This window comes from Thamnophis sirtalis, unplaced genomic scaffold (assembly GCF_051295495.1).
Source record: "Thamnophis sirtalis isolate CommonGarterSnake01/CBP01778 unplaced genomic scaffold, rThaSir2_p1.2 scaffold_4, whole genome shotgun sequence".
Classification (NCBI taxonomy): domain Eukaryota; kingdom Metazoa; phylum Chordata; class Lepidosauria; order Squamata; family Natricidae; genus Thamnophis; species Thamnophis sirtalis.
The window spans coordinates 71,241,643-71,255,765 of record NW_028261384.1 but is presented as its reverse complement, the minus strand read 5'-3'; the positions used below and the strand labels follow the sequence as shown (position 1 = coordinate 71,255,765).

The window sequence follows — 14,123 nt, the reverse complement described above, 5'->3', positions numbered from 1 at the left end:
TGATCATTCTATAGCCTCTGGCAGATTGGATAATTTCATTGAAGGCTTCAGGTCACATGTCGGTAAAATTTGCAGTCTCTTTCTAGAAAATGGAAATAAAGTTCATCCTTTTTATATACCATTGTGGAGTTCTTCATGCTTAAATTTCTCACTGAATGCATACCAATATAGTAAAAACACTTGTGCAAATTTTAGTCAAGATCAGAAGTCCTGCCCAATTAAGGTTGCACTCTAAAGCTCAAAGGTAGGTACGTTAGAACCAAAGGCCAAATTTAAATCTTCAAAGTCTCTAATATCACACACTTAGAAACTCTTTCTTATTTGCTACCAAGACTGCACCATAAATTGGATTAGAAATAAAAAGCTAGAGAAAATGGCATGCTTTGTCCTCTGTAGGTTAAGGTGACCAGACGTCCCGATTTCAGCGGGTCATGCTTTATAACAATTTGTCCCGTGTCCCGGGCCATTTTTAAAAAGTCCCGATTTTCTGGCTTCATGTTGAAAGCCCAGTGGGTTTGCTTAAGAAATCCTAACTGGGGCAAGACAAAAGACACTCTGTCTAACTAACCTCTCTCTCTATCTCAGTACTTTCATTTAAGATATTAAAACATTAAAGCAAGAAAACGGACCCCCCCACGCCCCTTTTACCTCATTTTATAAGGAAAAATGACCACATACCATAGAGCTCCAGGAAATGCTTGGCTAGAGAAGCCACTAGTGTTACTTCCTGGATTTTCCGGAGGGGAGGGGCACGGAGGTTGGAAAAAATGGTGGCAAAGTTTCTTTGAAAAATATTTCCCTGACTTTCACCATTTTAAGTTGCTCAGTTCTTTGTATTAACATCTGCATCATTCTGGATTGACTTGGAATGCTCACTTGTGCCTGCTGGTAAGTGAACTGGGTTTTTTTCTTTTATTTTTTTAATGTATTTTAAAATAATATTTTATTTATTGTGCATAGGATTTTTTAAAATAGTTTTATTCTGCGTGGATTCTTTTTTTAAATTGTCTTAGACTATTTAAAAAACATTCTATCCAAAATAAATTGAAGTGAAAACATTTTTAAAAATTCTATGCACAATACTTTGAAATGTTTTACTTCAATATATTCTGTGTGGATTCTTTTTTTAAATTGTCTTAGACTATTTAAAAAAAGATTCTATCTAAAATACAAAATACCAGCTGTGGTTATTCACTTAAGAACTGTGGCAAGAAAGGTGGTATAATGACCAAAGTTACAACGGCATTGAAAAAAGTGACTGATGACCATTTTCACACTTAGCGACCATTTTCACACTTAGCGACCATTGCAGCATCCTCATGGTCACGCGATCAAAATTTTGATGTTTGGCAACAGATTCGTATTTATGATGGTTTCAGTGTCCTGGGCTCATATAATCACTTTTTGACAAAGTCAAATGGGGAAACCAGATTCACTTATGCTACTAACTTATCAGCTGCAGTTATTCACTTAAGAACTGTGGCTAGAAAGGTGGTATAATGGGCTTAGTGACCAAAGTTACAATGGCATTGAAAAAAGTGACTGATGACCATTTTTCACACTTAGCGACCATTTTCACACTTAGCAACCGTTGCAGCATCCTCATGGTCACGTGATCAAAATTTTGATGTTTGGCAACAGATTCGTATTTATGATGGTTTCAGTGTCCTGGGGTCATATAATCACCTTATGACAAAGTCAAATGGGGAAACCAGATTCACTTATGTTACTAACTTATCAGCTACAGTTATTCACTTAAGAACTGTGGCAAGAAAGGTGGTATAGTGACCAAAGTTACAATGGCATTGAAAAAAGTGACTGATGACCATTTTTCACACTTAGCGACCATTTTCACACTTAGTGACCGTTGCAGCATCCTCATGGTCACATGATCAAAATTTTGATGTTTGGCAACAGTTACAATTTATATTTGTAAATTGTAGTTATGTTGAAATAAAAAAAAATTACAATACTATTTTTGCGTTGTATGAATATTTTTGTTGCTCCGTATAAAATTTTTAATCAAGCCCCCCCCCCCGCCCCCCCCCCCCGGTCAAAGGTGTCCCTCTTTACCAATCTGAAAATCTGGTCACCTTACTGTAGGTAGAACAAAAAAAATTCAAATAATGTGTTTGATAACTTTCATACCCTTCTTCCAGACAAAGCATCTGCCTGCTATTGAAAGGATAATATTTTATTCATTCAAGTATGTAAAATATTAAACATTCATTCATATCCACATTTTTCCTCTGTTCCCTTTTTTCCCTTCCAACCCTGTTCACTTTTCCTTGTTTTTTGGTAGAATACTCAGCAATCTATGCAAGTCTGAATGTACTTTTGGCCTAGAAAAAGATTGCCTGCCCTGCAGATTTACCTAGCAACAAACACTAGTAAATTTAATAGAACTTATTTCTGAGTAGATATACTTAGGTTTACATTTTAAAATTACTGAAATGCATAATTCATGCTTGGAAAGCCAATATTACCAACTCAATTGGCTCAACTTTAGTTCCAAGAATACATATGAATTCAAAACACATCCCAGAGGTATTATTAGAAAATAAAAAGTCAGTGGCTGGAATGTAGAGTTTTCTTGGAAATTATATCCATGCCTCACCACCACCACCCTCCCCATACATGTGCTAATGAAAATGGGAGTAAAAAGAATTGCAGAAACAATTTGACCAATTTGTCTTTCTGTAAATGTGTGTAGTAGGACTGATCACACCCTCCAAAGTAACATGTTCCAACTATGCCCAGTGATTACAGTATCACAAACGTTTCTTCAGACCTGTAAAGTTTAGGGACCACTCCTCAGTGTAACAAGGAAAATATTTATATTAAAGGAAACCAAAAGCACCCTATAACCCTAGACACATCTAGTTAAATGGGAGTCCTAATACAGAATTCTATTGCATACAATGTCATCAGAATTAAATTAAATAAACCTTTAAATTAAATAAATTAAATAAACCTTTCTATCTTTCAGTAAATCAAAACACCATTTTGAAAAGTAAAAATTGTGCAGCATGCAAATATATTTAAAGACAAGGTTTATTTAAAAATCATTACGATTAAACATGACATTCAGTTCAACTTAAATGTACAACTTTGGTGACAAAAAGAGGTTTTTGTCTTTTTTTTTTTTTAAGGGTAGTTTATTCTATAACCTGGGATCCACACAGGAAAATATTGTCATATCTCAGATAGGTAAGATTCTGACAACCCCCTTGCTATTCTAAGTAACTGACAGATCTGTATGATTTCTGAAGCTTGCACCACTCACACAGTAACTATCATATTTTTCACTCATAGCAATTTCTAGGAATGGGCCACTGGTTGGAGTTCCTCTCCGCCTACTCCTATTCCCTTATCTACCGCCCGGGCAAACAGATGGACCATGCCGCTGCCCTTAGCCGCTGCCCTCTCCCCCTCCCGGTCTCTGACCCGGCTCCCTATGTCTCAGTCGCCACCCTGACCAATGACCTAAATTGTCCCCTCTCGGCCTCTCGTTCCGACCCCCTCCTCCAGAGGGTCCTGGATGCAATCCGGCGGGGCTAGACGGAAGAGACTCGCTCTGCCAGCTCCAGCCGTCTTCCCCGCTTCGCGCCTCTGCCGCCCCAGCATTCCATCTCATAATGGCAACCTACCTTTAACTTTTCCCGCGGGCTCTGGGGTTGGGCCTTCCCATCGGCCGCGTCAGGACTGCAGACCACCTCCTCTTCCAGCGACGGCCACTCCCTCTCTACGGCGATCCCAGCGTGTGCGCAGAAGGCCGGCGTACTTAAAAGACTATGCATGCACTGTCTGGGGGGGAAGGGGTGTTGCGTCCTCTCGACGCAGCCGACAGGCGGGACCGGAGCCACAGGCTCCTGATTGGCCCTGGCTCGCCTGCCAGGACAATCACTGGCCTCCTATTGGCCAGCCGCCTGACAGCTCTCATATATAAAGAGCTGTCAGGAGGGCGAGCGCTGTCCGCGTTCTGAAGTTCTTGCTGTACTGTTAACCATTAATGAACCAGTTATGTTTTACGCCTCATACTTAATACCAACAAACTTAGACACAGTCACAATTTATGCACTAGACACAGTTGCACAGAAATCATAATAGCCGTTGTGGTGCAGTGATTAGAATGTAGTTCTGCAGGCTAGTTCTGCTGACTGCTGGCTGCCAGCAGTTTGGCAGTTCGATTGTCAATGACTAAAGGTTGACTCAACCTTCTATCCTTCCAAGGTCAGTAAAATAAGGACCAAGATTGTTGGGGGAGTATATCAGCTGGTTACAATATGTTTTGGTGCATCTCTTCCATTAATTCATATTAATTCAAATATCTTAACTCAAATGTTTACCATATTGACATCATTATACCTCCACTTCTAGTTAACTACAATTATTTAAACGTCTTTCAACCTTAACTATGCCAAAAAGTTAATTCATAACTACATGCTGACATTTCATTTACTTGTTTGTAAAATCCTCTATTGACATCAAATCCTCATATCCTATTTTAACTGAATATCCATAATATTTAATACCAAGAATTCCATCCTCCATGCAATATAATTTATTATCATTCTCCCTTCTTTGTAGTTGTATCATATATCATAACATTTTCCCCATATTAATTAATATTTAACTGTATATATTTTATTTTATTTTTTAGTAGTGATAATTATTGTGATTATCACAATATTGTAATATAAAGGTTATTATTTATGTGTAGCCCAAAAGTATTTCCAACCTTCCTTTCTCATATCCAATTATTATTTATCATATCAACTCCACATTATATACATTACTATCAATATCAATTATTATTCAGCTATATCTATTACAAATAAGAGTAATCAGATTTAGCTAATTTTAAGTTGTCTGTCAGCCTATGTCTCTCCAATAGCAAAATCTTCTCAATCCTATTGCCATTCGTTGAATAAATTTACCAAATGTTTTTATAAGCAAGTCCAAACAGGGATATCTTCGCACCTTTTTGCTCAGAATGTCACTGATGAGATAATAATGTTGTCCCAGGCTTGTAAAACTTTTCAAATTGACTTTAATTCTCAAGGGTGGAGTTTTCATTTCTCCTGCGCTCTGTCTCTTAAAATGAATCTTCTTTATAGCTCCCCCCCTTTCCAGCATGGCATTCCTTTCTTCCTCTGAGATAGACCAGACGTCATTTCTCACATTTTCCACTTGTATTTCAGGAACATTCAAACATTCAATGTTCTCACCTTTTCCTTCATATTTTAAAGTCAAGTAATCCAATTTTTTTTCAAATTTTTGAAATGAATCAAATAGCTTTCGAAATGCAGAAAGAAGAATCTGGAGTGAGCCCTTAGGAATATATTTCGACGCCATGTTGTGTCGTAGTTAGAATTGCAAGTAAAAACACGCTGGAAGCTGTGCGTTCTTATCTGATCTTAAACACAGCCAAGCAATAAAAGTGTCAGATCGTGAAGGGCTAATTAGTAGAAGGTTAGCTTTACAACCCACTTAGAAAGAGTCAAGGGGGGGAATGTCGAAGAATTCCTTGAAGTGTTTAAGAAATAAAGTAACCACCAGCCATAAATCCATTAAAAAAAAAAAAGACCAATTCGCCGCTAAATTCTTCTATTCTTTGGTTTTGATTAGCTTAAATTTTTAGTGCGGACCGTCTCTCTTTGAATAATAAAATCAGCTTACCAGATGACATCACTTCTACCATTCTTAGGGGCAACCTGCAGTTTCAGTTAGCATACAGCTAATCCAAAAAGGAATTGGCAGGAGGGGTTAATATCAAGCCCCCCCCCAAAGACTTTGCGAATGTCTCTGAGGTCACTGGGTCTCCCCTCACCTTTCACTGTCGTCTCCGGGACAGCTAGGGTCCATGACCCGTCCAAAAATCCTTCGGAATAGGGGAATTTCAGGAATAGCCTGAAACTCCGTCTTCTCACTGCTAAGCCCCGCCTTCTCCTCCAGGAAGCTGCAATTTGTTGATGTATCTTGTAAAATTCTTGGACATGGTGCCAAGTGCCCCGATTACAATGGGTATCACTGTTACATGCTTCATCCATAGCTGTGTAGTTTTGATGGTCAGGTCATGATATTTCATGATTTTTTCTAGTTCTTTTATTTATTATATACTTTGTTCATTAAACATGAAACCCAGCCAACTGAACATTCAAAAATGAATTACAAATACCAGTGACTGGTGCTAATGGTTGATACAGTTTGCTACCAGCGTCCTAGGTATCAACCAAGTACCTTCTTAAAATATAAGATGTTCCGAGTAGCTCAGTTTTTGCAGTTACGATGGTGTTGTTGCAGGAAGCTGCAATTTGTTTATGTATCTTGCAAAATTTTTGGACATGGTGCCAAGTGCCCCGATGACAATGGGTATCACTGTTACATGCTTCATCCATAGCCGTGTAGTTCAGGGACGTGCAGGCAGGGGAGGCGGGGCCTCACCAGTGTCATGAGGAAAAGAAAAGAATAATTAAAATAATTAAAAAGGCTAAGGTAGTTGCTGCCAGACTCCAGAGTCACAGCAGATGACTCTGAGTCTGCTTAGTGCTAACTGCAGGAGGAGGCAAGAGAACTACGGGCCTGCTTTGCATAAGGATTTTTTCGCCTTTTAAAACTTGCTCAGAGTTAACCAAGGGTTAAAAGGCGAAAAATTCCTTATGCAAAGGAGGCACGTGGTTCTCTGCCTCCTGATCTGGGAGCAGCAAATCGTGCCTAAGTTGCTTTTTTATTTAATTTTTTACAATTTCATCATGGCGGGCAGACAAGAGGAGAGTTGAAATCCACAGCTGGAAAAGGTATATTTGAGAGAGAGTTTGTTTGAGAAGAGAGTGGCAGCCCTTTCCCCCCCCCCCACTGGGAGCCCCATCCTGCTCCCCTCTCCCTTTCCTCCTCCTCCTCTCCCCTTTCTTTGCCGGCTGCCACCTCACCCCCCCACTGTGTCTGACAGGCCAGGCGCCTCACGTTTATGTCTGCCATAAACACGAGACACCTGGCCTGTTGGACACAGCGGTGGGGTCAGAGGAGGCGGGGGCGAGGCGTCGGAGCGTGGCAGCGGCAGGGATGTTCTCGCCACTGTGTCCAACAGGCCAGGGGTCTCGCATTTATGGCCTCGCCCCTCGCTTTCTCTTTAACCCCTTCAAACCGCCTTTGGGTCTGGCTCTGCTTTCCCGGCTTTTGCTTCGACTTTGCCTTTTTGCAAAGGGGGAAGTGTGTGGCCGGGGGCGCACGTGTATGAGCGGACTGCCTAGCCTTGGGTTTCCCCTTCTTTCTCCCCCCCCGCCGAAGCCGCCCCTGAAGTCCCAACGCAGGCAGCTAGTGCTGGCAGACATAGGGCGGCTTTTGCTCGCTTGCCTCACCGGCCGTGAACCTCACCACACGTCACTGGTGTAGTTTCGATAGCCAGATCGCAATATTTCATTATTTTTTCTGGTTCTTTTTCTTTGATGCTGGCATCTTCAGGAACAGCGATATCAATAAACTGTACACTTTAGCCCTCTACAACCGTGATATATAACGTGTTGTGCTCCAAATGACGATTCGTTTGTATTCGAAAGTTGCACAAGATCTTCACCTTCTCATTTTTGATAACTTTTTTATTTTATGTTCCCATGACTTTCTGGATACAGGTAAATCATATTTTTACATAGTGACCAGTGGATTAATTTAACAATACGGTCATGTCTAGCTTTGTAATCAGTTTGTGCAATTTTGCTGCATTCACATATTAAATGTGAAACAGTTTCCACTTTGTTATTGCAAAGGCATCAGTTTGGGTTGTCAGTGGATTTTTGTATCTTTGCTTTTATGGCATTAGTTGGTAGTGCTTGTTCTTGAGCAGCCAGTATTAAATCTTCCGTTTCTTTCTTGATAGTTCCCATCTTAAGCCATGTCCATGTCAAGTTGTCATCACATTTTCCTTCAATGTTTTTCAAGTGCTGTCCATGCAAAGCTTTGGTTTTCCATCTATTTAATCTGTCATCCAGCTGGTTTTCCTTATAGTCTGCCTTTGTTTCTGTTGTTTTTATGCTGTTCTCTGTTTTCACAGCCTGCAGCAATTTTTTCTGTACTTTGGTTCCCATAATCATTCAAAGTTCATTTTTCTTCTTTTACAGTTTGATGGATTTGCAATAGCCCCCTGCCCCCTGCCCGCTATTTGTCTTGACACCTGTCGATGTCACTTCGTGGATGTAAAGCATGGTACATATTCAAAAGTTTGCATGTTTTCTGGTCCAAGTTTTACAGTTCAGCCAGACTCTAGTTGATGATTCCAGCTGAGTAGTGTATCACTGGAACTGCCCATGTATTAATGGCTTTAATTATGTTTCCAGCATTCGGCTTTGATTTTAATATTTTGCGGACCCTCCTGATGTATTCCTTTTACATTGACTCTTTGACTTTTCCATTCAATTACTTCTTTCTTGTATTCAGCTTTTGACTTAGTTGTCTTCAGAAGACCTCCTTTATTTACTTCCTTAATCATTGGTTCTTCACTTTTCTGGATGTAATCATTCAAGCTGTGTTTTTCTTCTTCCACAGTCTGTTTTACTTGTAGGAGTCCTCGTTTCACCCCTACTTTTTATACTGTCAATGCTATCACTGGCAACCATTTTGAAGAAGGTGAACTGTGGATACGAACTTGCAAAGAAAGGACTGCAAATTTCGTACTTGGTATACATGGATGATTTGAAGCTGTTTGGTAAAACAAAAGCTGAACTGAATTTATTAATTGAAAGCACAAAAGAATTTAGCCAAGACCTTGGCATGCAATTTGGAATTGACAAATGTGCAACAATGGCAGTTAAAGCAGGCAAGGTAATAGAATATAATGGAATAAAACTTGAGAATGAAGAAATGATAAAGGCAGTAAAACCAGAAGAAAGTTACAAGTACTTGGGGATTTTAGAGGCCTCTGACTAAATGCATAATAAAGTCAAGGAATTAACTTCAGCCAAGTACATTCGACGAATTCACAAGATATTAAAGTCCAAATTGAGTGGAGGAAACATCATAAAAGCCATAAATACCTGGGCTATACCTGTGATGCGATACTCTGCAGGAATAATTGACTGGATCCAGATGGAGTTGGACAAGTTGGACAGAAAAACAAGGAAGCTTATGACAATGAATCATGCCTTGCACCCTAAAAGTGATATTCACCGATTATATCTACCAAGAACAGAAGGTGGTTGAGGACCCTTACAAGTAAAGCAGACTGTGGAAGAAAAAAGACACAGCTTGAATGACTACATCCAGAAAAGTGAAGAACCAATGATTAAGGAAGTAGAATAGAGGCCTTCTGAAGATAACTAAGTCCAAAGCTGAATACAAGAAAGAAGTAATTGAGAAGCAAGCTGAAAATTGGTAAAGCAAAGCTATGCATGGCCAATGTTTGAAAAGTATTGAAGGCAAAGCTGACCAAAAGCTAACTTGGAACTGGTTAAGATCAGGAGTACTGAAAATAGAAACAGAAGGCTTTATTTTGGCAGCTCAAGAACAAGCCTTAACCACAAACTGCATGAAGGCAAAAATTCAACATGTTACCACCAATAGCAAATGTTGCCTCTGTAATGAGAAAGATGAGACAGTCGACCATTTGATCAGTGGGTGCAGCAAAATTTCACAAACTGACTACCTACAGTGCCATGACCGAGTTGCTAAGATCATTCACTGGAAATTGTGCCAGAAGTTTGGATTTGAGTACAGCAAAAACCACTGGGAACATCAGGATGAGAAGATTCTAGAGAATGAAAAAGTCAAGATCTTGTGGGATTTCAGAATTCAGACTGACAGGCATTTGGCCTACAACACACCTGACATAACAATAGTTGAAAAGAAAAAAAGTTTGGTTCATTGACATTGCAATATCTTGTGATGCGCAAATTGAATATAAGTAGCAAGAAAAAATCATGAAGTACCGGGACTTGCAAATTGAAGTTGAGCGACTGTGGAAAAAGAAATCAAGTGTTGGTTGTAATTGGAGCCCTTGGAGCAATACCTAAAGGGCTACCTCACTATTTGGAAATTCTAAATTTATCGGACTTGAACATTCTGACTCTACAAAAAAACCACCCTACTTGGAACAGCTTATATCCTCCAATGTTACCTTAACAGTTCATAAGTCCTTGGTTATGACTCGAACTTTTGAGCTACCAACCAGTCCCAAAGGCTATGAATTTCACCAAAGGTTAACTAATTAAACAAACTATGTTTCCTGGTCTATGAAATGCAGTCTACTCCTGCGTAGGGAAGATTTACAGGATGCTGTACAGAATCCACCGGATGTAACTGCTTGGAATCCAGATAATGATGATGATGCCAAGAAGATAGCAGATTTTCAGCAACGCAACGAATGGGTATTGTATATAATTGGTCTAACACTGAATGACCAACAATTAGTACATATTCATGGAGAAAATTCTGCTGCAAGAAGTTGGGAGAATTTAAAAAGGATTTATGTACGTGACACTGTAGGTGCACACATACATCTTACATGCAAACTGTTTAGGGCACGTCTTCTGAAAGGTAGAGATATGTTAGCTCATTTAAACTTTATGAAAGGGGTTTTCCAGGAGCTACTTGAAAAAGAACTATTTTTTTCTGAGCTACATCAAGTTTATATCATACTCTCCTCACTGGATGAGAGTTATGATGTTTTTGTATCTTCTAACCCGAAATGAACTAACATTGACTGACATTACTGCACGACTGTTGGAAGAGTCAAGAAGAAGGATGGAGAGGGAACAACTGAGAGAGAAACCACCACAACATGGAGTCACATTCTACTGCCTATACTGTTCGAAAATGTTATTCTTGTGGGGCTAAGGGATATATAGCTAGGTTCTGTAAAAAGGCAAAGCAACAGAATGCTGGAAGAGCTAGAAAAAATGCTAATGTCAACTTAGCTATGTCTACTTTGGCTATGTCTAGCAATGTACCAGTAAACCATGATTTGTGGGTTGTTGATAGTGGAGCATCACAGTGCATTGCTAGAGATAGAAAAAGGTTTGTAAAAATGACCATGAGCAAGGAACATGTATTTTTGGCAAATGGATGGAAGGTGAGGGCGTCTGGTGAAGGTAATGCATGTTGTTCATTCCTAAATGATCAGTTACCAATGTTATATGTACCTAACCTGAAATTCAACCTTCTATCAGTTAGGGCTTTGGTTAATATTGGCTATGTGGTAATTTTTAGGGGAGATATCTGTATCAGTGAAAAGGAGGATAACAGGGTTACTGCTACTTTAAAAAAACCATTTGTATGTTATACCGGATGTCCAGATGGCTAACACAGCTTATCATAATGTTAAACCCCATGATGAATGCATACATTTACTACATAGACGCATGGGGCACATTAATTTCAAGATGTTGCAATGAACTGTTAAGTTGGCAGAAGGAATAAAATTAAAACCATGCAGTAAATATTTAAACTGCAATGTTTGCAATCAGGAGAAAAGAAAAGTTACTCCAGCAAACAGACTGAATGGTTTTAAAACAAAGGAACCTTTTGCTGATATAATAGGACCTAAGAAACCCAGTTTGGGAAGTGCCTATTATGTTTTGAGTATCATGGATCATTATTCCACATACGGTTTCTGTTACTTAATGAAAAACAAAACAGAAATGTTTCAGAATTTCTTTAATTGGCTGAGGTTTGCAGAAAGAAAGATGAAAGCCAAGGTTATTACCGTAGTTACTGATAATGGGACGGAGTTTACCAATTATAAATTCCAAACAATGTAAAAACAGCTGGAATTGAGCACAAATGTTCTGCTCCTTATAGGCCACAACATAACTCGTTTGTAGAACAAAGGGGGCAAACATTACAGGCCATGGCTCGAACTATGATAGCTGATTCAGGTTTGCCGGAAACACTGTGGGGTGAAGCTATGATGTGTAGTAACCATGTTTTAAATAATGTGCTGAATACAACAACCGGTGAATTGCCATTCACTAGGTGGCATGGCAGAAAACCAGATTTGAGTTACCTACATACATTCGGAGCCTCCGCATGGGTGCATATACATCACAAGTGAGACTGAAAGGACAACATCGAGTTCGAAAATTATTTTTTGTAGGATATGAGGCTAACCATAGATCATTTAGGTTTTGGGAGAAGGGCACAGATTTACTGTAGTGCTAGTGCTAAGTTTATAGAACATGTGGGGTGGAATAAATTAGAAACAAATGATAATGTAATTATCGACACCCAAGTAGTCCCTAATGATGAGGTAGGAAAACCAGTAATTAAAGAAATTAAGAAAGAAGTACAGTTACAGGATGAACCAGAAGAACAAGAGCAGGTTATACAGGAGAGTCCACTGGTGAGTCCTGAAATACATAGACGTTCAACTCATGTAACTAGACCACTTGACAGGTATCAGGCGTCTATAGCATGTCAGGCAAATAAGGTTCCTGTTAATTACCAAGAATTAACTCTATATCCAAGTGAGGAACAGAAAACTTGGAAAGATGCAATGGAAAAGGAATTAAAATCATTGCAAAGATTAGAGGTGTATGAAAATGTAAAGTTACCACCAGGTAAACATGCCATTGGTTGTAAATGGATTTTCAAGCTTAAAAATAGTGTAGATGGGACTGTAACCCATAAAGCCAGGTTAGTTGCACAAGGGTTTGCTCAGTCAGCCAATGACTATGATGAGGTCTTTGCACCTAGTTTAAAGGCTACAACATTGTGTACTGCATTAGTGTGGGCAGCTAAGAATGAATATATAGTTAATCATTTAGATGTAGGGGCAGCATATCTTCATGCACCATTGCAACATACTATATATTTACAGAAGCCTGCGGGGTTCAAAACTGATAGTAAAACTGATTGCTAGAGGTTGAAAAAGAATCTGTATGGCTTGAAGCAATCAGAATATGAATGGAATCAATGTATAGTTAAAGAGTTAACTATTTAAAGCTGGCATGGCTGATCCATGTTTGTTTAAGAAAGAAAATAATGGTGTGATTTCATTGTTGCTATTGTTTACTGATGACATAGCATTAATCACTGAACCTTAGCAAGAAGCTATAAGGATTATAACACTGTTGACGACAAAATTCAGTATAAAACATCTTGGTGAGATTAGGCAATAATAAGTTTAAGTTTAACCAGCTACTCAGAACGTTTAGGATGGAACTGTATAAACCAGCTAAAACTCCAATGGGTCAGGAATTTAGCCATGATGATGTAAAAAGCCCTGTGTTTGATAAAGGTATTTATCAAACATTAATTGGTAGCTTATCGTATCTGAGTAATTGGTCAAGGCCCGACATAGCATATAGTGTAAATCAATTAGCCAGGTATAATGCTGAACCTTCTGAAAGGCACTGGCAAACTGCTAAGAGGATATTAAGATATCTTAAGCAAACGATGCATTATGCATTGTATTAGAACCTAAAGATGATCTGAGTTAACTGCATATGCTGATGCCAGTTTGGCTACAGATGTGTCTACATGGAAATCAACATCAGGGTTTGTTGTATTACTGGGAAAAGCACTAATTGGATGGCGGTCTATTAGACAAAAACATTTAAGTCTATTGACTATGGATGCTGAATTCTCATGTCTGTCATTATTATGTACTATGTTTGCTATAAATGATTCCTACTTGATATGGGGATTGACATATGAAAGCCTAGTTTATGAAGACAATCAAGTAGCAATTCAGATGGCATCCAATCTTGCTGTAAAAACTAGGTCAAAACACACTGATATAAGATATCTGAATGTAAGGCAAAGTGTGAATAGTAAATTAGTTTCACTGGAGTGAAATGACTGCATGTCTGAACATTACATCACAGATCATTTTACTAAGGCCCAAGGTAATATAATGCATAAACGTTATTGCGAGGAATACGGATTAAGATTGTAAGATTTATATATTGTTCTACCCAAAGGGAAGAATATTAGGAATATAATCTAATGGTTGGGTTGGCAATATATAAATCATGTAACATTGCTATATCTGTTTCTTTGAATCATACTGTAAAATGTGATTGGTTGCTGTTTTCCTCAATTGGCCATAAGAGGGAGCCAGAATGACTGTTAGCTCTCTTTGTTAGATGCTGGGCTGATCTGAGTGTTTTTGGAAGCTGGCTGTTAGAAAG

General features: G+C 38.9%; 1 protein-coding gene across 3 annotated transcripts in view; it reads right to left on the bottom strand.

Moving 5' to 3' along the window:
- Nucleotides 1-14,123, bottom strand: part of POU6F2 (POU class 6 homeobox 2) — a 416,297-nt gene that overhangs the window by 197,264 nt on the left and 204,910 nt on the right. The gene's annotated exons all lie outside the window — the stretch shown is intronic.